This window comes from Pezoporus occidentalis, unplaced genomic scaffold, assembly GCF_034315485.1.
Source record: "Pezoporus occidentalis ecotype Australia unplaced genomic scaffold, CSIRO_AGI_Poc_V1 ctg198, whole genome shotgun sequence".
NCBI lineage: Eukaryota > Metazoa > Chordata > Aves > Psittaciformes > Psittacidae > Pezoporus > Pezoporus occidentalis.
In genome coordinates this window covers 43,246-70,883 of record NW_026913833.1, presented here as the reverse complement: position 1 = coordinate 70,883, position 27,638 = coordinate 43,246, and the positions used below count along the sequence as shown (strand labels likewise).

General features: G+C 43.9%; 1 protein-coding gene and 1 long non-coding RNA gene across 14 annotated transcripts in view; one reads left to right on the top strand and one right to left on the bottom strand.

Moving 5' to 3' along the window:
* Window positions 1-27,638, bottom strand: part of NFIA (nuclear factor I A) — a 249,792-nt gene that overhangs the window by 184,022 nt on the left and 38,132 nt on the right. The window lies entirely within an intron of this gene.
* Window positions 1,214-23,257, top strand: LOC134163027 (uncharacterized). Its single transcript, XR_009964535.1, has 3 exons — window positions 1,214-1,577; window positions 10,677-10,740; window positions 23,153-23,257. It is a non-coding gene; the product is annotated as an uncharacterized LOC134163027 (long non-coding RNA).

The following is a 27,638-nucleotide window of genomic DNA, read 5'->3' as shown; positions in this document are numbered from 1 at the left end:
GCCAGCAAGGGGAAATCCATTTTACATAAAGAACGCACACAGCTCCGAACGCTCTGAGACTTTTTTTTTTTCCCCTTCTTTCCTTTTTTTCTTTCTTTTTTTTTTTTTTTTTTTGACCTACTAAAATAACTTTATGGACAGGCGCCAGTCTGGGCGCTTGGCACCAGGCGTGAGGTGAAGCGCTCGGCCGAGGTACCCGAGTTTCGTGAGGCAGCAGCGAGGAAATGGCTGTCGGTGCCGTCGTGGCACCTCACGTGACTTGGCACCGCCCGCCCCATTGGCCGGCCCTGCAGCCGAGGCAGCCGCCATGTAAGGAGCGGAGAGCTTCGCCCCTCGCTGCGTTCTTAAAATGGCGGACCTGCCGCGCGCCCGGCGAGGCGAGCCCAGCCTCGGCCGCAGCCACAGCCCCTGCGCTTGATATCCCCCCCCTTTACACCCCTCGGTTTTCCTTTATTTTTTATTCCCCCCCCCCCCCCTTGATGGAAGTTTTTATAAACCTTTACAGATTTGAGTAGAAACAGATTTCTCGCAACTCACTCCCCACGTCTCAATTTCACAGCTCAGCGTACACTCACTGTCAAAAAAAAAAAAAAAAAAAGAAAAAAAAAAGAAAAAAAAAAAAAGGCTTGACAGTGTTCCAGGGAAAATATTAACTGTAAACTTTCCAACGGGAACTGAAGGCGCGCGCACGGCTCCGGTCGGGATGGCCCCTCCGCCGTGGCAATGTTTTCACAGGGCTCCCAATGTTCCCGCTGCCACCACAGCGGCCACGACCCCCAAGATGGTCCCAGTGAAGAGGGACGCCTGCTCTCCGGCCACGAAGCACGCCACAGGCCGGACCCATTGAACACTGCATGCTCTGATGTATAAATATTTGCCTCTGGCTAAAGTTCAAGCAGCCCTCTGTGGCTGCCAGACACAACAGAAAACCAACATCCAAGGGAAAGTGTTTACTGCAGCACTGGCCAAAGCAGCGACTGCCAGCGAGCAAGACGCTCGCCTCAGCCCGGCCCGCGGGCGCTTATCACAAAGTACCTGGCCGGCCGCCACCCTGCGCCTGCTGCCCTTCCCGGGAAATGGTTAATTCATTACGCATGCCATCCTGGCCTCGCCTGCACTGACAGCCTGGCATGAGGGTCTCTGGCATGAGGGGAGCACCTCCGCACAGCCACATTAACCCTTTGTTAAGTGAACGTCCACAGTGCCGCCAGTTAGTTCTGTCTGCCCGGCCCCTGGTTTGTGTTACTTGTGCCTGAAGTTGAGCCGGTATCTTGGCCTCGGACACACGCACACAAAAGCTCACAGACAGCTACTCCTCTGCTGGAAAGAGGCAGTAGGAAAGCGGTCGCACACAGGATGTCTTTCAGCAGCAAAAATTAATAGGTTTTGAAATACACAGCGCTGTACTGGTGACGCAACGCTGCTCAATGGATGCGAAAATAGGTTTTCTCACCCCTCTCCCACCCTCCAAACCAACCATGACTTGGAGTCTTCACAAATAAGGGTAGCTAAACCCAACCAACCCAACTCATGAATCAGCAGCTTCAATATTCATAAAATCACTACAGAAAGGAAAGGTTAAGAGGGAAAAACAAACTATGGGAACCCAACAGGAGGCCCGGCTGTGCTCCGGGCTGTTATCATTGCGGTCATCCTTGAAATGGCTTCCCAATGCACCAGTAATCGTAGTGTTAAAATGCAGCAAGCGAGCATGCCAAGACCCTGCACATCTGACTCGTTCGTGCCGTAAATCAGGCAGACTTTACTATGAGCAAACAGAGAAAACTGTACTTTGGGAAAGTGTCTCCAACAAAGAAACAAAGTGGAGTTACTAAGGAAGGAATAAATGAAGAAATGCAAGAAAAGCAAGCACACATTCATATTATAATTAAACTAAAATGCAAAGAGAGTTATACAAATGATTATTAGTGTTGCCTTTAATATACATACTTAAGCCACTGAAGTAGTTGACTTCTGTCACAGAGTATATCTACTAAATTAGATGTTATGTAGAAAGTCACAGAGTTTGCTATAGCTCTAAACTGGGAAAAAAATCTTTACTCCTATCACTCCCTTAATCTAGGTTTTAAGAGTTGTAAACTCACTGTAAATTCCCACAAATGGTCTATCAACTAATCCCATTTTCTACACACTTTTCTTCTTAAATGAGGAAGTCCAGGAGAAAATTTGGTGAAAATTTGAAAATTAATGACTAATACAGAAAGTTTCTTCTGAATTTTTCTTACTTGAGTCCTAACAACTCTGCTTGCCCAGTCCAACCTGACGGCAGCCCATAAGCGGTAGGTGATGTCAGGGCCATCGATCTCCTTTAGACCTAAGAAGCCCAGTGCTAATAGTATCAGGACGGGCTTCCAGGAGGCCCAAGCAAATCATGTGAAAGAGGATCACAGAGGAATGTTCTGTTCCCACTGCGAACAAGACAGAATTAACTCTGAGATGCTTCCTCCTGCTGCCCTGTTTGTCCGAAAGGTCAAGACGATTAGCTCTTGTATACTCGGAACCAGCCGTCAAAACAAAACGGATGCTAAACCTTCTTCTATTTTAAACAGACAAGAAGACAAGCTTAGGAAGGATGGTTTGAGATGCATTTAAGGTGTAGTGAGTTAGGATTTTTCCTTCTGCTTGTTAGCTGCTGTGCAAAACCAGCTGCCTCTTAACTTTATGCTATTTCAAGAAGATTCAAGGAAGGGGTTTTTTGAAGCACAATTACCTTTTTTTCTTGTAAATATAAAGAAAGAACCAAAGAATGTGGACAGGAGAAAGAAAGCCTAATGTTTAAGTCATCATGCATTTCAAATAAACCCACTAGACTGGCAAGCTTAATTCATTACAATTATTTTATCAGGTGAATTTCCATGGAAATATATACATTGTTTACCACAGTGAGGGTTCCTTCTGCAGTCATATCTTTGAAGTCCAAAGATTAACAAGCAGATACATGGAAAGCATTAAAATTGTCCAAGTGCTTTGATATGGTGTTTGTCTACATTATGCTGAAGAAAAGGTACTTACCAGATCTTAATTGACTATATATTTAAGAATGATCATAGCAACATATTCAGCATATTACCAACGGGTATGAAATGTTACACCCAATAAATGTTGTGTGACACGTACCTAATGGGTATTCTATCATGTTCAAAGAGTATAAAACAAATACAGAAAAAATTTCATCCAATTGTATCTTTTTCATTGAGCATCAATGTAAATATAGACTGAAGCAATCAAAATGCTGGAAATATAAATATTCCTTTTAAAGCCACTGAATCCATCACTTTACTAGGAAAGGCTTAGCTATGTTATTTGCAATTCCCTCATTGCACAACAATGTACATTACTGTCTGTAAGCTCTAATTTGGCATGGCGCATCATTAATGACCTGAATGGTGGCTGTTTCACACATACATATTTAATTACAACAGCTGAACAAATTACATATTTATGCTTTATAAAGGGGATTGCCAGTCTAATTCATTTGCTATGCATGCAGGTACAGGGCTCCATCTGCAACAGCATCTGCACAACAAGAGCTAACAATTATCCATTGTAAGTGAGTGAGTGTATCTGGTGAAACCTGTAAGAGATGCAATCGCATTAACCACTTCACTGCCTACAAACTAGTATTTTCTCAATGGACCACAATATTTTAAATAATTTATCAACAATAATACTACTTTGCATTTTCACAACATCCCTCATCTGAACATCTCTGAGCACTTTATATGCTATAAAAAATTAAGCCTTAAACACTCCTGTGAGGAAAGTAGTTCTTATCCCAGCAGCATATATGGGGAAAGGAAGGCACCTAACCCTAAGGGACTGGTTCCTCCAAAGGTACAGTAGGCTTCAACAGACTTATGCTGATTTGCACTATTTTAACCCATGATCTTGCCCTATGTGAAAAGTGAGACAACAAGCCAGCAGCAAAGAAAGGGAGTCAGATCTCCGTAAAATTAATACAGTAGTTGAAGCCTTGGAAGACTTGGCTTCCATGGGCTTTTGATCAAGCTTAAAATTATTATCCACAACCTACTGTCCTTAATTGTTCAAAATATCTTACTAAATTATCTAACAAGCCCTCCAAATCATAAATAATTATTTCTAGAAATTCATGGAGAAATGGTGAGAGATTTGTATACTGGAAAAATAGACAAGTGTGATATAAATCTTCCAGAAAGAAGGGATGAGAAATCCTGACAGTAACAGTCCAAACTAATATTTACAGATTAAAAAATGAACAGAATAAAATCAAAGCATATAAAGGAGACAACTGAGCTGCCTGAACCAATTAGTATCACTGGTTTAGCGTGGATATTTTTTGACAAACTAGATATATCTATGGTGTATATCAAGTAGAATTACAGTATTAATAGAACAATAGAAGTTGTATATTTAGATTCTGGCAAAGTACTTAGTACAAACTCTCATAAAATTCTGCGTGCGCAGCAGTATTTTGACTTGGTTCTGAAGTTATTGTATGGGTTGAAAACTTGCTGCAACATATGAAAATTACTAACAATCACCTCCCGAGCTGAACCTACTCACTTAGTAAAGTACTCTGAGGAAAGGGGAGAGTCAGAAAGAGAGTCCCATCTTACTTAAAATCTTTGTTAAAATAAAAATAGGAAAGGAATGAAAATTGTGCAGAGCCATGAAACAGATGTTTGCTGCACCAGAAGAACACAGAAACAAAGAAAGGTGCTAGGATTTTGGAAGTAGTCTGAGCACAAAATGAATTTCACTTCAGAAAAATGGACAAACACAGTAAGAAAACCAAATAAATGCAGAGACAGAAAAAAAATGCAGAAGTATAATGTCAAAACAAGCACAGCAGTGACAGCAAAGAAGTGATTATACAAGAGCTTGCACTGTTGCACAGCAGTAGGAAAAGTCAGTGAAACTCCTGGCAATTCAACATTCTGGAGAACTGGAAGGTTTTTCATGGCATAGGACATTCAGAAGTAAAGCAGATAATCGGTGCTCTATAGGAAATGCTATGTACCGACAAGGCAAGATCAAACAAGTCCTTTCCATCTCTTAATTTCTTTAGCTTTACAGGAATGTTAAATAGCTTGAGAATTTTCACATAATAAACGTACAATAAATCTGAGGATCAGCCTAAGTGTAGGATTATGGAATATTATTTCAACTTCAATACCTGAAAGAGGAAGCATTTAGGAGTAAATGAATCAATAGTGAAGTTTCCCGTTATCATTTACAGGCTCTATTTAGAAATAAATAGGTCTAAATAGGCTACTTGGCATGGGGCAGCTGTAGGTCAACATTCTACATCAGACACTGTAATTTGCCATAAGTGCAGAGGTGCTCATTAATTACAGGGAAATTTGAAAGTATCCCTCAGGCCTATGCTGTAGCTGCCAAACTGTTCAGTGAAGTGCGGGCACCCTCCAGGAAGTTCTGGTGCTGCTGCTGCTTTAAAGACATGATTGGGCTGTGCAGTACAAAAGATCAGCTGTCCCAGGATGGATATCTCAATTGGAAAAGCTATTTTATCGAATTAACAGCTATGGTGTTCTGTGAGTGCACCAAGTGCCACAGCTGCTTCCATGTCAGCATCCAGCATCATCTGGATCTGCTGGCCCCACTGACTTCCCCAAATCACACTTTTCTGGCTCTCCCTCAGGCAACAGAGCAAGAAAAAGAAAACAGGGACAGAGCACCATTAGAAAGGAAAGGAAAAAAAAAGAAAAAATTCCCTTTTTAGGGCTGTGAATGGTGGAATAGGAATTCCAGACGTCTCCTTCCCTCAGCAGGGCAGCTCCGACTTCCTCTTGGCCCAACCTGCCCGATATTTCTGGATGCTGGCACCAGCGAGTGACGGAGGGAACCCCACACAGCGCCGAAATCCCAGGCAAGCCAGCATGTAAACTCTGCACATCTTCCCTGACGCATGCAGCTGTATCCTCCAGGATACAGGCACGAGCACTGGAGTTGTTCAAAGGTTTGAACTGCTCAGAAAGGAACTCAAATATATTTATTTTCAAAGGGGGGGGGGGGGGGGGGGAGGTGCAGTTTCTTAGTGGACACATGCCAGGCAACCTCTCTGTAATTACATTTTGTTATGTTGCAATGTCTGCTTTTTCTACACCCTTAATTAGGCAAGAAAAATCAGGAGAAAGATCATCCCAGTTTCCCCCCTGCTTCCTGGGTTAACATTACACAGGATCAACTACTGTACCTAAATGCCCTGTCGTCACAGTACCTCAAGTGACCTTGTCAACTCTGAAAGCTGGTCAACAATCCTCTTAATGCCGGGGAAAACAAGCCATGGTTTTAACACCCCTGCCAGGGAAAGATGCTAGCAAGAAAATAAGATCCATTCATTGTTTATATTCCCCTATTTCCCTTCTAGACGGAAAAGAGTCCAAAGCAACCCGACATTAAAGCTACACTTAAAAACAAGGCAGGGGATGAAAAAGACGGTCTCAAAATGAGGTTGCCTGCTCCTTGGATTAGATGGGAATGCGTGCAGGGCGGGCAGGGAGACTCCGGGATAAGGCCAGCTCAGCTGCACTGCCGCTGGGTGAGAATATCACACGGCAACACTCTAGGCAGCGAGGTAGTTACCCAAAGGATTAAACAGTTTTCATTTTATGAAGTTTTTACTTCTGCAAAGTAACCTCCATTTAAAAAGTACACATATATGGTAGTTTTCACTTCTTACTTAATGCTGCACACCCAAAATCAGAAGTTGATGACTCTTTAAAAGAATTCTGCCTTTAAATGGTATGTAACAAAAGTGCTTAGACTTCAGCATCTACGATTTCTAAAGATGCAGTTTTCTGCTCTGGAACCACAGTAAAACTATTCTATTTATAGCAGTAAATCTATTTTTATAATATATTTTCTGAGACAGTTTGTTTTTGTTTTCTCTTCTTTTTTGTTTGTTTTGTTTCAGGCAGTTGGAGCATTTATATAAAAACAATGGGGTCAGTTTGCAAGTTGATATAAACCTGAATACTTCAACTGAAAAGCAAAGTGATGGTTTTTTCACCCAGTATGGGACTGAACCATCATTATGCTTAACTTGCTCCATTTGCATATGCGATTTTTCCATGCCTCATGCCATAATCACTCCTCTACGTAATGCTGCAATTTGCAACTGGAGAGATAATAATGATTTCATAAACAAGATTATAACTCCAGGTATTTAATAAAGCAACAGGAACGCAGGATTACAAAGCAACAACTAAGGTACTGCGCTCAAATTCCCCTGGAGGAATTAAAGCCGAACCCAAAAGAAAAAAAAAACCTACAATAATTGAAAACAGATTTTTGCAAATTTTCCAGCCTTGTTCTTTAAGCAACTATAACTCTCTAGACTGTCATTTGTAAAATTCCACTCTGATACTCCCCAGCCTGTTGCAGTGGGTACCTCTAACTTCAGCAGTCACTCTCATGGCTATGGTGCTAACGCAGTTGTGTTCCTGCAACATCCAACACCCGCAGAGCCACTGAAATATTAAATAAACACATCTATATGGGCGTCTAACCTGTATAGCTTCTAATGAATCAGGTTTTGTTGAATTGCCTGGAAATGTGAAGCTATTGAAGCATTTTGCATCTTGCTGCGTGCATGTATAGCTGACAAATGTGTTAGGAGCATTGAGTTCAAATGTCAGACGCTGATCCAGACTGGCTGAGGCCTGCTAGGTGCAATGAACTCTCCCCCGAAGAAGTTTACTGTAAAGAGGCCAAGTTGTTCTCTTAAAATAGCCTGTGTTAGCTGGATCCAAGAATTACAGTCCCCTTGGCCAAAGGTGTACAGTCGGGATGACTTCTACTCCCTCTTGTCAGACCTTCTTGAGCCCAGAACAGTCATGTCTCTCTTAAATTAAGAGAAACTGCTTACAGATCTAGAAATTTAATGCCAAACAGGAACAGTGCTGAAAACGAGTCAATATGGGTCAGTCAATGGACTATATTGGGGAAGACATGAACTTCTAGCATTTGCCAAGCCTAGCAGTTGAGAAATGAATCAAAACGTTCCAGGACTCTAAATTCTCTTGGAACTTCTGATTTCATCAGCAGGCTTCATCTGCTGCCCAGGATGGAGCAGGGAAGAAGCCCAGCCTCAGCCAGTCGGTACTCTACTAGAAGAGTAAGGAGACCTTCCAGGGAATACTCTAAATAAGCCCAGCAACCACTCCAAAAGGTATAAGATGGGGGAAAAAAAAAACTAGAATCTCTCCCATTTCCCATCTGGCAAGCGGAACTCACCTTAGGTGACAGACTTTACGATTACAAGTGGTATTTCCAGCATAATGATTGATCTATTAAATTGATTTGCAGGTAATAGTCCTACTGTGCAGCCTTTTGCTAAGAGCAGCAAAAAGAGCCTCTTAGTAACTGTTTTGCTTTGTTTTGAAAACAACACAGATGCAGGGCATTGTTTTAGGATGAATAGTTCATATTTTAAGAACCTTCTTTCAAAAGCAGACTTGCATTAATCTGCCTGTATTCGAGTCCTCCAGAACACACATGTTTTGGGCTCCGACACTTTCTGACTTTAGGATAGAGTTTGATGGCAAACTATTGTTTTCTAAATGTTCCTTCCTTTCTAAGAAGCACAAATTTGCTGCCAACACACAGTGCCGATTCACAGGAATATTTATTGTGCCGATAATTGAACTCTAGTCTTATGACTGAAAGAGGCTAACACAAAAAAAAAAAAGAAAAAAAAAAAAGGCAAAAAGCTCAACTGTAATTTCTAGACATCTATAAATTTCTTATTCTTTCTGCAGAGAGGAAGCTCCCTGGGGCTTTCTGGATAGCCTCAGTTTTATTTATCACCCACTCTCTTCCAATCTATGAATGCCATAATTCTTTCTCTTGCAAAGAGATGAACATGGCCTCAATCACACACGCTCCTTCTATCAACCAGACATTGCTAAACAGCAGTTATGGTAATGGAAAATATTGATGACCCAAGGTCTTGGTATCAGTTTCAGTATCCTGTTGGCTACAGAGCTCTAATCTGAGATCCAAACCAGTCTGTGGCTGACTGTAACCGTTGCTGCTGCCCCCTAATTTTGTGTTTGAAAAAGGGACACAAAAAAAGGTGTTCTCAGAATGATGTTCTAGCAGGACTGCTGGCAGCAGAGGTCATAGGAGGGGAAGGATGTGGATCTGGTCATACATTGGTATGGGCAGAGCCTGCGGATCTTAAACCATTCATTGCACTGTAAAACTAGAGAGCTTGATCACAGTCATTTGTGTAGTAAGAAAATATAAATACTGTATAACTGCAGCTCACATATAATAATAAAACCCAACAGATTCTGTCTAATCAAAGGTACCTGTGTTTCTGAATAGACAAGTTAACATTTGCCCTGTGGCTCATTTCTTGCAAGGCACAAAAATGACTACATCCAGGCTCTTAAACGGCTTTTTCAGCTAAATAAGCTCCAATTGGAAAGAGGTCATAAATTTTCAAGAACACCTCCAAGTAATTTTAAATATACTTTATTATTTTCACTTTACTTTGTCAATGATATTTTTATTACAAACTTAAAATACTTTTGCAGATTGATTTTATCCTCGTAGTTTGGAAAATGCAGATTATTTTTTTTAGTGTCTGAACCAGACCTGAATTTAACACCACTATTTTGGGTTCAATCACAATCAAATCTATGTTTATAGTTCTTTCCTGTGTCCAAATAGCTTTCTGTGCTCCGGCACACATTGTTTAATATTTCTGCATTAAAAGAAGCCTCATTTTGCACAATCTAGGTGACTCTGCCAAGAAGTATTTCAGAGCATGAATAAGCCATGAAACATATATTCAAATTCAGATTAAAAATACGCATCTTTGAGCTTGGAATAAAGAATAAACACTTGGAATCAAACCCTGGCCCTATTAAAGTCAATGGGAAGAGTTTAAAAGAGAATTGTTTATGATTAAAGAGATGTGGGTCCTAGCATCAGCTTTGCACACGATGCAGATTCCAACTAGCATTGCCCTTTCTCCCCTGGTAAAACGGGAATGATGCCACGTCATGTTGTGGCAGATCATGTTTTAAAAAATCTAAGTGCTGTCTGCAAAAGTCACATGAACAACTCAGTGATTTCAATAACTCATCGGTATTAGCTGGTACTACACCAGGTAGTACAACTGAATCAACGTTGCACAGCAGCTTGTGAACTTTGCAATCGCTAGTTTAAGACAAATGATGGGTATCTTACTTTTCACAGTGAGCAAGGCTGTGATATTTTTAAATGTCCTAGCAAAATGCTTGTGGTTTAAAACATTTCTGAGGCGTAAAACTGTCTTGCATCTTCCTGAGTTACCAGTCAGGTTAAGTCTCTTCACCATCATCTTGCCTTTGATGCAAACAAGATGTGGACACTGATTTGCTTACTTCAGTGTGCCAATTCCCACTGACCAAGCAACTTTCCCTGAAACTTAACTTTTCCCTCTACTTGTTCCCGGGCTTTAGGGGGGTTGCATTTCTTCTCTCCTGCCAAACAATGCGATAAGTCAAACCTTGTTTTCCAAATAAATGGAGAACTTCATATTAACAAACAAGCCAAGTCCTGCTACAAATGAAAAACATTGATAAGAGAATACAAAGACATATTCTCAACTACTGACCACAGTTAAACTTCTTTTCTCATGAATCATTACAGCTGAGCGCGTACACTGGAAAATGCTGGCATGGCAGACACCACCAGACCTTCCATTGTCAATGGCCTGAGGTAAGCTTGGCTATTCAGGTCCCTTCAAATCTTCCTGAGAAATTTCCAGGCCATCCTAGCCTGGGACAGTGGTTTCTAGCCAAAGAACTGCAGCTGAAGAACATTTCTCACAACTCCTTGTGTGCTTTTTAAAGCCCAGCCTGCAGGTTTTGCCACTGCCCAAAGCCAGCTCTGACCAGACCTTTACAGCTGCCTAGGCTGGAATCCAGAAAAAGAAAAGCTCTATTATTTCACATGGGATTCTTTTGGTTTCTTCAGCAATATCCACCTCCTTCTACTGTATGTATGCATGCATATGTGTGCATTTATTAGTAGTGAGCGGTATCAGATGGCTCTGCACAAAACCCAAAGCTCAGCCAGTTACTTTTTAAGCTTCCCTGCATTAAGACACAATCAAAATGTCAATGATGTAGAAGAACAGTGCCTAGGATGAGAAAGTTGGTTTGCTATGTGATCTCGAAACCACTCTGACTCCTACTTAAGCCCAGTTTCCCTTGGTCTTTCCTTTGTGGTCTTTTCATACTGACACTTAAATGCCAGTTTTCCTATGGTTATTTTGGGGATGTGGATGGATGCCTAAATGTTCCAACCACCAGCTTCTCAAACATAGTTAGGAGCCATGCATGAATCTCACTCCCCTGGGATCCTGCAAGGTTTCACAAGCTAAGAGGATGCCTTGTTCTGTGCCATTCCATTACCACGCTAGAGAGCCGTTAAAACTGAAATCGTTGATACAATAAATTGAATCAAATCTAGTAAAGTCCCCACTAGTATGTACTAAGGCACAGTATGGAAATAGTAAGCCAGCATCAGTGGTGCAATACGTTGTGCATTATGTGGATCAATTATAGGCCAAATCAAATATGAATCAAAGCACTGCACAAAACACAAAGGTAGTAAAGCTTGCTAAGATCACCCAACCCACTTCTTTGTCCACAGATCAATGCCTACAAAGAGAATTTCACTCCTTTCTCCTGCTTTCAAGAGACTCAAACTAAAGGACACTTAAATTTCCTCCTGGGAAGGACTCCATAGCTACTGTATTTTTTGATGGGATGGTTTTTAGTTGTACTCCCAAGTCCCAACCTAAATTATCCTTCACTCTCCTTAGTGTTCACACCTTTCATATCATCAAAGATCTTTCACATCTTCTCCCTAAGGTGAGTTATACATATTTAGTGCACCAGACTGTGATAACATTATCCTCAGTAAATAACACCTACATAAGGAACCTATTGACTCAGAGGAAGCCTATCTATGGACCAGGTTGTTAAAGAAATAAGGAGAGGGCAATCTGGCCTTAATCTTCAACCATAAATCAATAGTAACAGGTACCCTTAGCATTTTCTCTTTGCTCTGGCTTTCCATGGTTGTTAGAGCCTCCAATAACTGTAACTGCAATATTTTCTGGGTAGCAAAACAAGCCAAGTGAGATAACTGATAAACCCCTTTAAGACAACAGGATGCTGCCATAGAAGTGACCCAGTTGAGAGGACTTCAGTGGGTTCACCGCTGGGTTTAGTATGTCTGCTCACGTTCCTGCTTGTCCAAGGCTTTCTCCATGCCCATGAAAGCTCACTAAGAAAGCAAAGCTCCAGCCAGGAGGTGCAAGCTAGGGCAGGTAACCACGGAAGGAGAATTTTCCTTATTGTTCACGGGATAAAAGATGGGGAAAAAAACATTTCCGACCCCTAAATGAGGACTGTCGAGAAGGCCAACATTTAATGGTTTGTAAACACAAACTCAGAGCTATAAATGCATTGCTTATTCCCACTATAATCCCTTTTCAAACTGGTTCCCCTGATGAATATGAGGAGTATTGATTTTTAAACCCATGTAGGTTCTTAGAGACAACGCAGACTGACTTAATTATAATCAATAAAATTTACAGACAGTGATGCAACCCAGCAGAAGCATTGCTACCAAAAAAGTATGACATAAGAATACTCCAGTTTCCCTACTGCTCTGCTAGAATATGACCTTAATACATATTTTATTATGTATAGAAGCCTGTCCATGAATCCATCAGAAGATCACCTGCATCTCCACAGTTACAACTAATTTGGTAGTGTCTGCAGTTACCTTTACATATGTTCGATAAGTAAAGGGAGAGGAAAGTTCCATCAGTCTTTATATATATATCCCTCCCCTTTCAGTCTACTTACTCCCACCATCTCTATCTGAAACTATTTCTATTGCACTGATAAAACACTAAAGGGCAGAGAGACTGAAGGCGAGATTTGTCTCACCTAAATGTGGCTGTTTAATGGTTGGGCACATCTCAAAGCGAGGTGCCTCTGCTCTTTCTGGAGTCGACAGTGAGAGGCAGGCAGTTGTGAAAGGATTTTGCTGGGCTGAAATGCCCTCGGGGGTGCCTCTCCCATTCCACCGAGCAACAAAACCAGCCTAGACAACCATCTTAGACCAAGCACCTGAGTTTAAAGCAGACAAAGTTAGATGAGGTGAACCTAAGCACAAAATATTTGCCTGGATCAGAGAGTCTGTGGCAAAAACGAAATGGAATAAGAATCTGACATAGTTCAGACTAGGACAGAAATTCCCAGAGCATCCTTCTTTGCTTGACAAGGTGGCAAAAATCAATGGCAGAAGGAGGAAAGAAGCAGAAATCTGAATTTAGACTGGCTTTGAAACCTGCTTTCTTCCATTCATCTCTCCTTCATTACATTTTATGTGCCTGGATATTTGACCCACCATTCCCAATGTATGGTTATCTTATGTCATGTTAGCTATATGTAACCAAATGGTCTGTGCAGTGACAATTGTCTTAAATAGTGGCAGCCACCCTCACCAGGAACCAGAAGCCATTCAAACACGAGTACAGCACTGTACCAGGACTAATTATACTGCTAAAATGGTTTTTAGATACAAGAGGACACCAACTCATGCACAGCATTTGGCTAACAAGCTTTCAAAATCTACACTTTGCCAAGTCCCACTTTGTGGATGTACCACTTTGCACCTGAAAAGTTGGGTGTTCCAAGGTAATAAACCCTATATTGGCCTCAACTATGTAATACCACCTCCAAGACCAACCTGCTGAAATGATGGGAACCATCTGATGGCCATGGGACCAAACACTTTGCTGAGGTTACAGTGCCCAAATAAAAGCTTACATGCACTGAAGGACATGGGCTGGGAGGACAAAGCAGAAACAGTTATTTTTGTACTCAATAGTTCTACAAGAAAATAGACAGAGTGCTCCCTCCCACTAACTAATCTCTGCAAAATTGCTGCACTACTAATTACCAGTACTAAATTTGAGAGGAAACAGTGAGTATAAACTGTTTGACCACTCATGTGGCCCAAAGGCCACCTTTCTGTTTCCTAAGAGCTTTTGAAACAGCTCTGTATTAACGGCTGTGACTTTCTCTCCGTGACAAATTAGTTGGTGTTGACAGCACAGGCTATCCGTAAGTGTTGAATAAAATCTAAGTAAAAAAAAAACAAGAAGAAGGTACCTTCTTTTGTAAATATCTTTCAGCTGGCACAGTAAATTACATTGATTCAGAAGTGACTCATTTCCAACGCTGCGCACATTAGCAGCCAGTATTATTCAATTTGAGATTTTAATTTATAACATACTCTTGGTAATGTACTCCCAATACATTCCTCACTTCCCTACCCTGCGACTGACAAAAGATGAAAGATCTTTACTGTATAAATATTTTATATTAAACCCTTCACTCTGCTGTATTTCTTCCATTGTCAGTTCCCATTTGCAAATACTGTACATTGTCCAAAAAAAGTGCTGATCTAGGCAAAGGGCATGTGTGCTTGTAGGCAGCTCAGCAGCTCCAGAAGCTGTTGCTCTGCTGCCAGGGAGAGACTGCAAGCAGGGATACCTCCTTTTGGGATCGAACTCCACTGACCAGAGGAATTGGTCACCTCAGAGGGCTGGACGTGGCCACCCTGCCCACTGGCCCCACAGGACTGAATTCAGGCAGGAGCAAGAGCAAGAAGCATGCATGTGGCTTTGTCAGCAGAAGACGGTTGTGCTCTTGCCTTCAGCCCTTGACCTGGGTGAGAATGAGAGAGTAAAAATGCCTCTTTGTTAAGTAAACGTTTTACAAACTCTCCTGTCACCTTGTCTTGGGGTGAAACTGTGTCAGCAGGCGAGATTAGATAACTTGACCTAAATCGTACTGGAAATCTGTGGCAGACCTCAGCTCAGATCTCCTGACATCCTGTCTTGCGTATTACTGACAAGACCAACCCTAATCTAGTAGGAGAATCCCTTTCCAAACTGTTAGTTAGTAAGGACTAAATGCCACCACCAGACATCCACGGTAAAACCCTCCTGACCGAGGCCAGATTTGGCTCCTATTTCTAACCTGAATCATAGAAGACTTCTAACCATCAGCTACACACACACACAGCTTCTCCTGACGCTTACTGCTATTCCTGCTTGTTAAGCACTTGCTATCTAATCCAAAAATACTCCCTGTTCCATGAAGTGCACAAAACAGAGGTTATTTACGCTGCTCCGGGCCAGTTCTTTGATCAAATTAACATGGTTTGATAATTGCATGATCATTGTCAGGCTGCAAAAGGTCCTTTGGTCACCTACTCTTACTTTCCGTGGTCATCAAGAAGAGTTATTTCAGGATCCTGCAGTCTAGCCCTTGCAGGTATTCCATCACTAGATTTAAGGCAGCACATGTGAATGCGTTACCCTACTTAGATACATAAAAAATAATTTCAGCTGGGCTAAATTACCTTTATTATCAACCCTGGTAATTCCACTGCAGCCATTTTCTTGACTGATGTACGGAACACTATGAAATGAATCCTCTGAGAAGAAGATGGAAAAAAACAAGACAGTGATCAATGGATTCAATTAGTTACAGTATAATTCTACCAAGATGAAACAGATCAAGACGCGATGCAACTTCTCCAGCTCAGCTAACAGAAGTTATAGAGAACCTACCACTGTTACTCTTTCTTTTTTTTTTTGGGGGGGGGGGGGGGTGTTAAACCCTCTGTAACTACTAATCTGTGTAATGCAGAAGGAGAGGAATTACCAACAGTACTCAGCAAAATATTGGCAGTACAGAGAGGCTGTGCCACAGGTGGAGGCTCCCAAAGAGTGTTTTAATGGACTAGATACACATTATGTCTGTATTTCTTCACACATAGGAAGCGTTATAACAACAGAGAGATTTCTCTAATGACAACAAAATAAAACCTTCCCAACAGCACATCCAAGCAAGGAATAACAATGCTGTCGCTACGCTGCGAAGGAACAAATTCCTCTCCCAATAATTCCCCTCAGCGTTTCGAAACTCCTGCTTTCAGCATCTTTCCCGCAGAACGCCAAGGAAGCAGATTCCCTTAATGCACGGGTCATCTGAATCCCACTTTTGACTCTGAGGCGCATGAACCTCTCTGCTCTGTGCTATGTGACACCTCCTTGTCACCGGGGTCACAAAACACAGGCACGTCCCGGCGGCTGATGCCATTTGTGGTAAGTGAGCCGGCCGGGAGGCCGTGGCAGGGAAGGGAGGCAGGAGGAAGAGCATAAAGACACAGTTTAGTTAATTACATTATTAAGATCTTCATCACCGAGAGTACTTAGCACATGGAAATAGTCAGTTTACAATATCGGAGTGGAGCAATCTGTATATTACGCCCAGGACATTACAGCACCGGGAAATATGGAAATGTCATCATCTTAAAAGATAAAGGCACGGAGAGAGTAGGGCTTTTTTGCATGTAAAGGAAATAAGATGAATGAATAAAGCTGATCAAATGATTAATAGAATCCATAATCTTAATCTTATTATTTCTAAAGAAGAAAAGGCTGTTCAGTTAAGAGCTAGGCGTCTCCATTTCATTAAGAACAATTATATTCCAACTGATCAAGATCTACACTCAGAGCTCTCGCAGCAGACCCAGTTTTATATCTCCTGTCGTTTCAGCGACACCAACAAAGTTGTTGGTGATCTGCAAAGGCAAAAAGCTCCAGGGATGGGGGCAATGAGATTTTAAACGACAGATCTGACCAAGGTGGTTTAGACCCCCCCGCTCTGAAGAACACAATGCAAGGCAACCATGTGCTTGTTTCGAGATGTCTAAATCCAGCCACACTCTCCATCTGAAAAGGGGGGAAAAGAGGAAAAACAAAGACTTCATAAAATGTTTTCACACCCTGTTGGGTTAAGAGACAGTGGGTATTAATCCTATGGCTGCTACCCCAAGCTTCCTCTTTGTGGTCAGCAAAGAAGCTGTGTGGTTGGGCGGAAGGAGTCCAAAGGCATATTTTTTCTCCCTCTCTCTTTTAGAAAAAAAAATATCTGTGTTAAAACAAGGGAAAGTGGACCAGTTACACAGCAAAGCAAAAACCACAGCCAGCCCTCTCTGCTGTTGCTTTCCCCCTAAATGTGGCCTACAGCGATTCTGCTTTCCAAAAAAAAGGTTTAATTTAAACCATACAGTGCTACAAGCTGCCACGTTTCCAAATTCCACATTCCTTTCTAATCTGTGCACTTCAGAACTGACAAATTCTGCTTCCAATGGTACCCAGACGAACTGTGATGAAGAAATTGCTGCTACCCCACCATTCCTCAACTCGATAAGGAACACCGACCCCCCCGCCTGCCCCCAGCCCCTAGATTTTGCTGAACTTTTAAAAGTATCATATTTAAGGGACCAGATTTGCAATTGGTAAAATCTTTAGCTCCCTTTTCACACAATGAGAAAAGCATTTCCAGAACTGGGGGCTGGAAAGAGGGTGGAATTCCCAGCCTGGTATAAATCCACAAAACTCCCCCGATGACTGTGCAAGAGCAATTTGCACCCGCTGAGACTCTGCCCTCTGTGCTCCTTTACATAAGCCCACATGGATAAGGATGTCAGCTCTTCCCAGCCACGCCACCCAAAAATGTGCAGCGCAGAAGAGCTGTCCCTTCTTTGCAGTTAAATAAGTAACACTCTTAGGGGGGAGGAAAGGGACAAAGAGGAAGTCCTGCTTTGTCCTCGAGGAGGAATGGCCTTTGGTGACACTAGATGGATAGAATTATAGAATCCCAGGCTGGTTTCAGTTGGAAGGGACCTTAAAGCTCACCCAGTTCCAACCCCTGCCACGGGCAGGGACACCTTCCACTAGAGCAGCTTGCTCCAAGCCCCTGTGTCCAACCTGGCCTTGAACACTGCCAGGGATGGGGCAGCCACAGCTTCTCTGGGCACCCTGTGCCAGGGCCTCAGCACCTTCACAGGCAAGAAATTCTGCCTAAGAGCTCATCTCAATCTCTCCTGTTTAAGTCTGAACCCATTACCCCTTGTCCTATCACTACAGTCCCTGATGAAGAGTCCTGAAGACCTGGAGGAAAGGGACAAAAGGTTTCAAGGACCATCACTGTGGAGCCCCTCCGGCTTAGGCACAGTGTGTTGAAGGATACACACGTGCTGCTACATCAGCCAAACCCCCGTCTGGAGAAGAAATGACCCCATGGTGGCTGGCACAGCCTGTTTGGTGTTCCCTGGGAACCCAGCTTCCCATCCAACTCCATGCTGTGCCAAGCTGGAGGAGCACCCAGGCCACCACCGTCATCCTGGAAACTGCTCACCCACACGTTCTGGCCTGCCACACATAAAAGTGAGCGTTTCGGGTTGCCCAGCAGATGCGTTTATTTCTGTCCCAAGATTTTTTGGCCCTCCTGCAGCTCTAAGACACACAACCCTACGTACGCCTAGTCAACACAGGGTAACAGCATTAGCCCATCCGTAGCCTCAGGGTTCTCATCTCAACCAATGTTCAAGCAACGTGATACTTTTAGGGCACATACCAGAACTATTTCTTGTATCTTCTGCACAGAACCTGCAGCAAATGTGCACAAGGAGGCACAGGAGTAAGGAAAAGCGACTGGATGGATCCGACTCTGCTGAAAAGGAGGAAGCGTGGCTGGTTTCGGCTCCAGCACCTGCTTTCTGGCGGGGCTGCATCCACCATGCAACTCCTCCTGCCAACCCGGAGCCCAGGAAAAGCATATGTCACATCTCAAAAATCATGTCATTTTCAAACTCCTTTTTTTCTCTTTGCCTTCTGCTTTCTGAACCATTAAACTGAAGACAAGAAACATTTTCAGGCTTCTCTCAAGAGTCATAAACTCAAGCTTTCCTCTTTTTTTCTTCTGCTCGCTTTTTATTTCTATGTGCTGAGACGCACATGGAAATCTTTGGCTACCTGGAACCTTAAGGAAAACATCAAACCTTGTGAGACTAAGAGCAACTGCCTGGTAACCACATCTTAAACCACCCTTTAAATCACCACATAGTTCAGCTCAGTGTTTACTTTCAAGTAGTGTCAGAAGCTGAGTGTGGAAGCCCAAGTTCTTAGCCAGTGTAAACCCATTTCAGACGCAGGCTCTTTCCCTGCTCCAGAATCACTGTTTATATTCAGACAATACACTCAACAGGCACGAGATGAGCGTTCTTAGCCTCAGCTCAATGATTTTTCTGGAAATGGAGGATGGGAGCCCTGCCAGGGTATAGGAACTCCAGGGGTTTTGTTGAGGTTTGGATTTTCCATAGGAGCTGGGTCCCTGTTTCCCTTGTGCTCCTTTGGAAAATCTAAACTGATGTTAATAAATAGTAAAAAAAGAGAAATAGTACCAAACTGGCACTGAAGGAAAAAAATACACCTTGATGCAACACATGCCTTAAGAAGCCAGGGAAACATTCAGATTTAACACCAGCATAAACCTGGATCCTTCTGACTTCTGCCAGGGCAGTGCAATAAGGCCTTAAGTTTGAGTAAATGTCAGTCATCCTCAGGTGTCCCACTAGTAGTCCCATAATGGGATGTGCTAGCCAAAAATGGAAAGGAGGCACAGCATCTGCTTATGTTTAATTTATTTTTGCATTTTGGCGTGTTGTCCTGGGAGAATCAATGTTTTTAAGTGGCTGCATCTTTTGGAGCCAACTTGCTGTCCTTTGCTAACACATCAAGGACACGTTTCTGGAAATGGAATGTGCTCCTGCTGAAGCCAGGGAGGCACAGGTATGACAACATCACATTTTTCAAAATTAGCATGTCTTTTTAGAGTGAAATTCCCCCAATTTCATTCAAAGTGAACACCAGATTCCACCCTTCAACAAAGCCATAGTTCTCATTAGCAGGAGTTAATGCGCATGGATCACTGAGAGATGAATAAATCCACTTAAGGTAGTTCAGCACTCTGGCCAAGTGGAAGCATACTAAGCACCCATGTCCTCTGGTTACAGTTACTCTGGACTTATACAGAACCACTGATGGCTGAAATCAACCCACTGGTTTTAATAACTGCTGCTTTAAGCACGTACCTGCCATGGAACTGGCGAGCCTTGCAAAGTCAGGCAGGGCCGTGACCCAAAAAGGCCCTTCCAAGATGGGGGCTGATGGCAACAGAGTGGATGCCATCAACTCAAAAACACACGGAAAGGAACAGAATCACAGAATCCCAGACTGGGTTGGGTTGGAAGGGACCTTAAAGCTCATCCAGTTCCAACCCCCTGCCACGGGCAGGGACACCTTCCACTAGAGCAGCTTGCTCCAAGCCCCTGTGTCCAACCTGGCCTTGAACACTGCCAGGGATGGGGCAGCCACAGCTTCTCTGGGCACCCTGTGCCAGCGCCTCACTGGAACAGCAAAACAATCAAAACAACAATTCCTGCTAAACAATCCCGAGGGAAGGAAAGAGCCTGGCTTGCGGCTTTGTCTTTCTAAGGCTGAGTTAAAATAAAGAGCAGAGGGGCTCGGCGCACACTTTTGATTTTTGAATGCTAATTTCATTTTAATAGTAAGCTGCCTGTTTAAGAAGTAAGAGCAGTTCTGAAACACAAAGGTGCGGGGATGTTGTTAGAACTACAACGGGGCTGAGTGCTAGTTTTTTAACAATTTGGTAACAAGAAAAACTGGTCACATGCTGGGACGTTTTATGCCAAGTCTCAGCCAGAGCAAAATTTTATGGCCGAGTTATAAACCCTTGAAAATAAGGGTTTATAATAGAAATACTGACAGACCCTTAATTATAGCAGCACTAGCGGGCACTGTTGTAATAAGGCCCACATATTTTCCTCTTTGATCATTATTTATAGGATGCATTGGAAATCATCCCATTTACAACTGTATGCCCGCTCAGCTAGGTGGAGTTTCATCCATTAAGAAAGGGAAATACAAAGTGGGCTGCTGAAGAAAGCCGGAGGCTTTACCTCCCGGCGTTCCCGCGGCATACCAACCCCGAGCTTCAGGCAGTGACTAATGCCTTTACTCTGCCGGTTTGTATAAGAGGTTGAAGTTCAGGCTGGTGCAGTGCAGCATTCCCCGGGACCTGCTGCCTCTTTAGGCAGGCGATTAATCACTTGATCGATAGACCATATGATTAGGCACTAATAGCTGATAGGAGGAGAGAATAAACAACCATAAATTTACTTTGTACCGAGTAATCCAAGTGTAAGAGAGGTCAGATAATGGCCACATAAGGTCATGTTGCCTAAGGAGCCCATATGGGAAAGATGGAAGATACATACATTTTTAAATATCTTCAATTATTACTGTATTGCTGGGCAGAATTCGGGCTGCCGATGCATCCCTCTCTCTTTGAGCACGGGCAGGCTGTTGTGTTCCAGAGCAGGCTGGTATCAAACTGCAACAGCCGTTTCCACATCAAGACACAAAAAACCCCAACCTCAAAAACCTCAGGTCGTGTGATGATTTCAAGCTAAACATCCGCATCAGCAGAGGTGGCTGTAATCTCACTGACGCCAGGAGGTCCAGGTTATTGGCTCCAAAACCATACTGGAGGTGGGATGGAGGTGGCAGGACCTCCACTTCCAGCTTTGCTCCCACTGGGTCTTCCATGAGGTGCAGGTCCCAGCCCCGGTCCAGCCGCCGCCTCAGCCTGCAGCACCCGGGCAGGATGCTCTGCAGAAAAACTCTCCTTCAAAGGGCCATAAATCTCCAGCTCCCCACCCCCTCGCCCTCCATCCCTGCCTCCTGCCTTTTCTAAGGCTCTCCTCTTCTCCTGCATTAGAAAATGGTCTTTTCAGGACTCAAGATGCAAACCAGGTTTACAGCCTTTTTCTTCTTTTTTTTTTGTCTTCTTACTTTTTTTTTTTTACAGTAAACGTACCCTTTGTCTATGGCAGAGAAACAAAAATGGCTGGTTCAAAGGAAGAAAAAAATACTTCAGTCACCCCAACAAAGGCAAGGAGTTTACAAACCTTCCCCGTCAGCGCCTGGGCGCAAGCAAAGTACTTACTTCATTAAGTTGAAACAAAACTCAACCAGTAAAACCGTCAGCTCTGTCTGAGACAACCAGCAGGCCCCTTGTAGCATGCTCCTGATTGACCATCAGCAGACTATGTAAATCGCTTTTTCTGCCAAACAATCGTGGGGATAAATGCCCTCCTTTATCTTTGAGGCTATTTCTAAACTCCCCTTTCTCAATGACGGGACATTCATGGCCTGAAATCTTATTTTGTTGCTTCTCAGTGTTAGTGGGAAAGTGCATTCAGGGCTGCTGGGCTCTCCTGCCTCCACTGATTCCTCTGTCTGCCCCTGCCCTGTGTGCTTACTATGTGTAACAACACATCCTGGTGTTCGGAACCCGGAGGTGAGGATGCTGTTTGCCCTGAGTTTATACCGAAGCTGTGCTTCAGATAACACTGACGCTCTTGAGTTTCAAAGAGACCGAGCTTGGAGTGCTCCCACAACGTCAAGCAATTCAGTATCACTGGAGTGCTGCAAGGACTCCACATACACTTGACTCTGTGAGCGAGCACACACCGTGCAGACCTGTGCAAGATCACCCAGTTCCCTTTTCCCATATGTTCACCGTAGAACATAGAATCGTAGACTGGTTTGGGCTGGAAAGGACCTTAAGACCACCCAGTTCCAGCCTCCTGTCATAGGCAGGGACACCTCACACTAGACCATGTCACCCAAGGCTTCATACAACCTGGCCTTGACCCGTGCCAGGGATGCAGCATTCACTATCCCAGCCACCTGCCGCATGCACCTGAAGAGCAGTTCCTGATCCTCACCACGGTGCAGACACAAGTCCCTCAGGTCCTGCCCTCGCCTGCTTTGCTTTGAAAGAAAGGCTTCTACCATTCAACACAAGCACACTTTACTTTGAAAGCCCTGCACAGACATGTTAGATTAAAGATGGCTCCTCAATGAGTTGGAGGATAGCGTAACACCAAGAATGAAGAAAGTCAAGGGCTTGGACCATAAGTTTGATGACCTCCACCACACTTACGGACAACTTCCTTTAGCAAGGACTTCAGAAACAACTACAGCAATCATAATCAAGAATTAAATTGACCTAACAAGCAGTTTTTCTACTTCTTTGCACACTTTTTTACTACAAAGTGTTATCTCTTGCAATAGCTACTCCTTTTTTCTTTCCAGCTTGGGTGACACCATAGGAACATTCTCCTTGGAGAAGAGTCCCCAGCCAGTCCTGTCATCACTCCCAGCCTGGGAAGCTGCAGCCTCCAGCTACAGAACTCAAGGCAGGTGTAGTGACAGAAAAAGAGGTAATGAATTCAAACTTAAACAGGGGAGACTGGGATTAGACATAAGGCAGAAATTCTTCTCTGTGAGGGTTCTGAGGTGCTGGCACAGGGTGCTCAGAGAAGCTGTGGCTGCCCCATCCCTGGCAGTATCCAAGGCCAGGTTGGACACAGGGGCTTGGAGCAAGCTGCTCTAGTGGAAGGTGTCCTGCAGGACGTTGGAATTGGATGAGCTTTAAGGTCCCTTCCAACCCAAACCAGCGCAGGATTATCCTCCTCCTGGCACTATTTGTCCCTTCATACCTTGGCTTCACCCTGTGCTTCAAGAGAAACACGACTTTCACAACTATCGGTTACTCTTTCAAATAATATTCATGGGTGTGATTACATTTCAATCCGCCGGTGCAGTTGTCTGGCTTATCCAGCCAATGCATCCTTAGCCATCTGCTCTATGGTTTAATTTTAAACGTTAACCTAAGAGTGAAAAGGAGTTTCCCGTGATAAATTCATCCAGCACCATCCAGTCCATGTTTATTTATGCCATAAATAAAGAGCAGGGGAACAAATGACAATTATTAACAAAAATATGAAATATTACTGATCTATGTGGCTGGACTCGCTTCTCTCTAACTGGTCTTTTCAGTTTGCATCAGGAATTGAGTTAAGGGCAAGGGAAAGGATATACACCCAAGTGCAGACCTTCCTCTTCCCACCCTTTTCTCCCCTTGGTGGTTCAAGCAGCTGGAGTTGTTACCCTGTGATGTGAAATCTCACGTGCTCCTCGAGGATGCTGACATTTATTTAATTAATTTTCCTCCCAAACTTACACAGTGGGCCCGCATTCAGAGCGCGCACATGAATAATGCAGGTCTGAAAACCGCATTATTACAAAGGATGTCAAGTTCACACACTGTCAACACTAATAAACTCCCCAAAGTGCTAAAATCCAGGACACCCATCGTCCCCCCCTTCCCCATCACTCTATTTCCCCCCTTGAAGGCGATGCCGGCAGCCCCTGCTTTGTGCCAGCAAAGAGCCTCACATGGGGCAAACCACAGAGAGCCGGAGGACGGGACAGACCACACTGCCCCAGGGTAAAACACAATACTTGGGGCTTTCATTCGCACCCGGACTCAGCAGATCTCAAACCCATGTTTTAGCACTATTTGTTATTGCTGTGGTAGGACCCGGGCCCTTCCCCGACCACTTGCAGTCTAATTTAAGAGACGGAAAAACAAGTGAGTGAGACAAACCCTCAGAGGAATGGGGTACGAGTAACAAGGTCACATTGCTACACCGGTAGCTATTGCCAAACTTGCAAACTATCTGAAAGTTATTTATATATAAAATAATTAAAATCACCTGTCCTATCCTGCCAGCCTATCTCGCCATCCCAGGTTTGCTCCTGCCTCGCATGCCATGCAGCGGAGTACTTTCGGAGCCATGGTAGAGGTAGACCCAAGCAGAAAGCAGTGCACAGCAGGGGCATTGGTTGAGCATCTCCCAGTCAGGTGACAACTCAACACCAACAATCAGTGCTTTCAGGAAGTGAAACCCACCAAAACAACCCAGCAAGCAGGATCCAGAAGCTGAACCCGATCCACACCAGTGAAAGAATGAAATATTCTCAGTGCCTGGAAGAGATGAGCCCTTTTCATAGAATCATAGAATGGTTTGGGTTGGAAGGGACCTTAAAGCTCATCTAGTTCTAACCCCCTGACATGGGCAGGGAGATCTTCCACTAGAGCAGGTCGCTCATGCCTTTTGATGTCCTTTTTCTAACTCTATAAAATACTTTCACCCCAGGCACCATCATGCATGAAAGCAAACTGCAGAGAGGAGTATTAATGTTTCCTAAGGTGTCTGCTAAAGCATTAATAATGTTGAAGACTTTATATTCTACCAGCACGTCTGAGATGCATTAACTAGTCAAAGGACAGCCTTTCTTGGCCCAGCATTAGAGACTTGCACCACCTGAAAATATTTGACTCCCTTACACTTAATGCAGATGAAAAACACCACAAAATGCCCAGGTGAAATTCCACCTTGACAGGGAGATGTGGGGGTGCACTTGTCCCCGGGAGGGCTGTACATGGTGCTCTCAGACCCAGCCTGGTCACCTCTCCTTCTCCAACATTTCAAAAGCATCTGTGATATTGATTTCACATGTTTGGAGAGTCAGGAGGGGGTTGAAACTGTGACTGTGGTAGAGTCTAGAGGTTGTTAGGATTATTCAAGGTCCTACAAAGCCTTTGAGATGTTCACATGATGAGCATTATCAATACGCAGCACTGTCTGACACCATCATTTAAAGAGGAATGTACAAATACTCTACATGCACTTAAGCAGACACCTACCTCCCTGCACAGAAGCAAGACAGGCACTTCAACATGCCAATAACAGAAAGAGTTCTTTCTTCATCTTGCACAGGCAGAGGAGGGAACCCAGCATGTCATGGGGGAAAGCCCCTGAGGCAGTGCACATCAGCACTGTCTCACCTGGGGGTCACCTACTTTCCTTTCCTTGCTAACAGGCAGTAAAGCCAACTCCACAGGTAGGAGTGAGACAGCCACGTAGCTGCATTTCAACCTGGACAGATAAGAAGAGATCAGGATGGCAAGAGGTCATCCTCACAGACATCCCTGATCTCTGCCCCGGGCACTAGGTCATCCGGATCCTACAGCTTCTCTCACACCATATCCTGCCCTTACTTGACATGCAGCAGGAGCAGGAGATGCTACAGGCAAATGTGCCACAAGTGTCCAAACAGCTTTTCAGCAGTGAAACGACCCAGGCAGTGGCCCCTCTGCCTTCCGTGTCCCACCTAGACCCAGCCCAAGCCCAGCACTCCATGCTAGTTAGAGGGGGTTGAGCTATTTTTAAGGCGCACGACGCAGACGCATAGTGAGACAAGATGTCTTCCCGCAGAAAGACCAAGTAAATAGTGTATAATGACAGGATTTCTATTATTGATGCTTCAGCAAATCATCTTAGATCCTCGGAGGATCAATTAATCATTGGGATTGTCAACACCCAACTCCATGTTGTGAGTTTTTGCCATCCAACTCGCCCATCCTCCCCTCCACACAAATGATGCTGGGGGCACGGTGCCAAACGAAGCGGAAAAAGAAAGAAGGGGAAAGAAAGCATCGAACAGAGAGGCTGTTGTCAGGGCTGGACCCTAGCGTTGGCGAGGAAGATCAAATGCAGCTGCCCCCATGGCTGCATGTGGTTAAGCCCGCCGTGCCTGAGGGCAGGCGGGATGGGGAGCAGCCAGGCAGCCTACGACGGGCACAGATAATTAAATCATCCGATTGCTGGGCAGGCCACATTAAGAAGCTCATCGGTTTGCATGTGGCCCCTTGCTGTGGCCACCCGTGAGCTAAGTCTTGCCTAGATGCTAGTAGGACAATTAAGACAAATTGTATGGCTGAAGATCAGACTAGAGCACTGCCAATGCCCTTGCCTGGAAGCTCCGCTGAAGAATGAGGGCACATGTGTGTGGGAACCAAGGCTCGGAAGAGAGCTTTTAATGAACAACGTGCCAGCATTTGTTGCCAGAACACACTCTTCATTTCAGCTCTTGGAGAAAACAAAACCCTTAAAACCAGAGTTTACTACATTTCACTGATCTTCAATATGGCTGGAACTTCAGGATGCTTCTCCTCAAGCTAAGTTTGTATCAGTGAAAATATGCTTCTTGTTAAAGAAACTATTTAAAATGTGGAATCTAAAATCAAGCAAAAATAGCAGACAGTATGTTCAGCTTCAAAATTGGCTTGCACTCAACCAAGTATACCATAAACAGAAGGCAGAACTGACTATTTTTATCTTAACAGCCCTTGGGTGATTAAAATTTGGGGCCAGAATAAACAATTTTTTTCCCCATTCCTTGCAAGAGAATATGTGACATGGGCTTGGAGTCCTTTCTAATGTTTTAACTCCCTTCCTAGCTATTAGTTGTTTGCATTAGAAATGTTCCCATGTACCTGACAGCAGAAAGGCTGCACTGCACCAGCCACGGTATGAATTATAGGAACACAGAGACCACTGTGCCCTGAAGAGATTACCACACAAGATAAGCCAAAGACAACAACAAAGCGCTAAGAGGGAGCAGGTGAGAAGTTAACAAGGGTAGGAATGCACAGATACACAACACATGCAGTTTTCCTTTATGAAGCTCAGTGTCATGGACAAACACTGTGGCCAAGGACACAAGGGAGATGAAGGTCCCAGGGATGCACCGAGGAGGGAGAGGACCAGATGAGGTCAGGGAAGGTGATGGGTGAGGAAGACACAGAGCTGCTTCTGAATCAAGGAGCAAGGAAGGCTGGAGGAGAGAAGGGAGAAGTGGCAGAGCGAAGGAGAAGGGTGAACGGAAG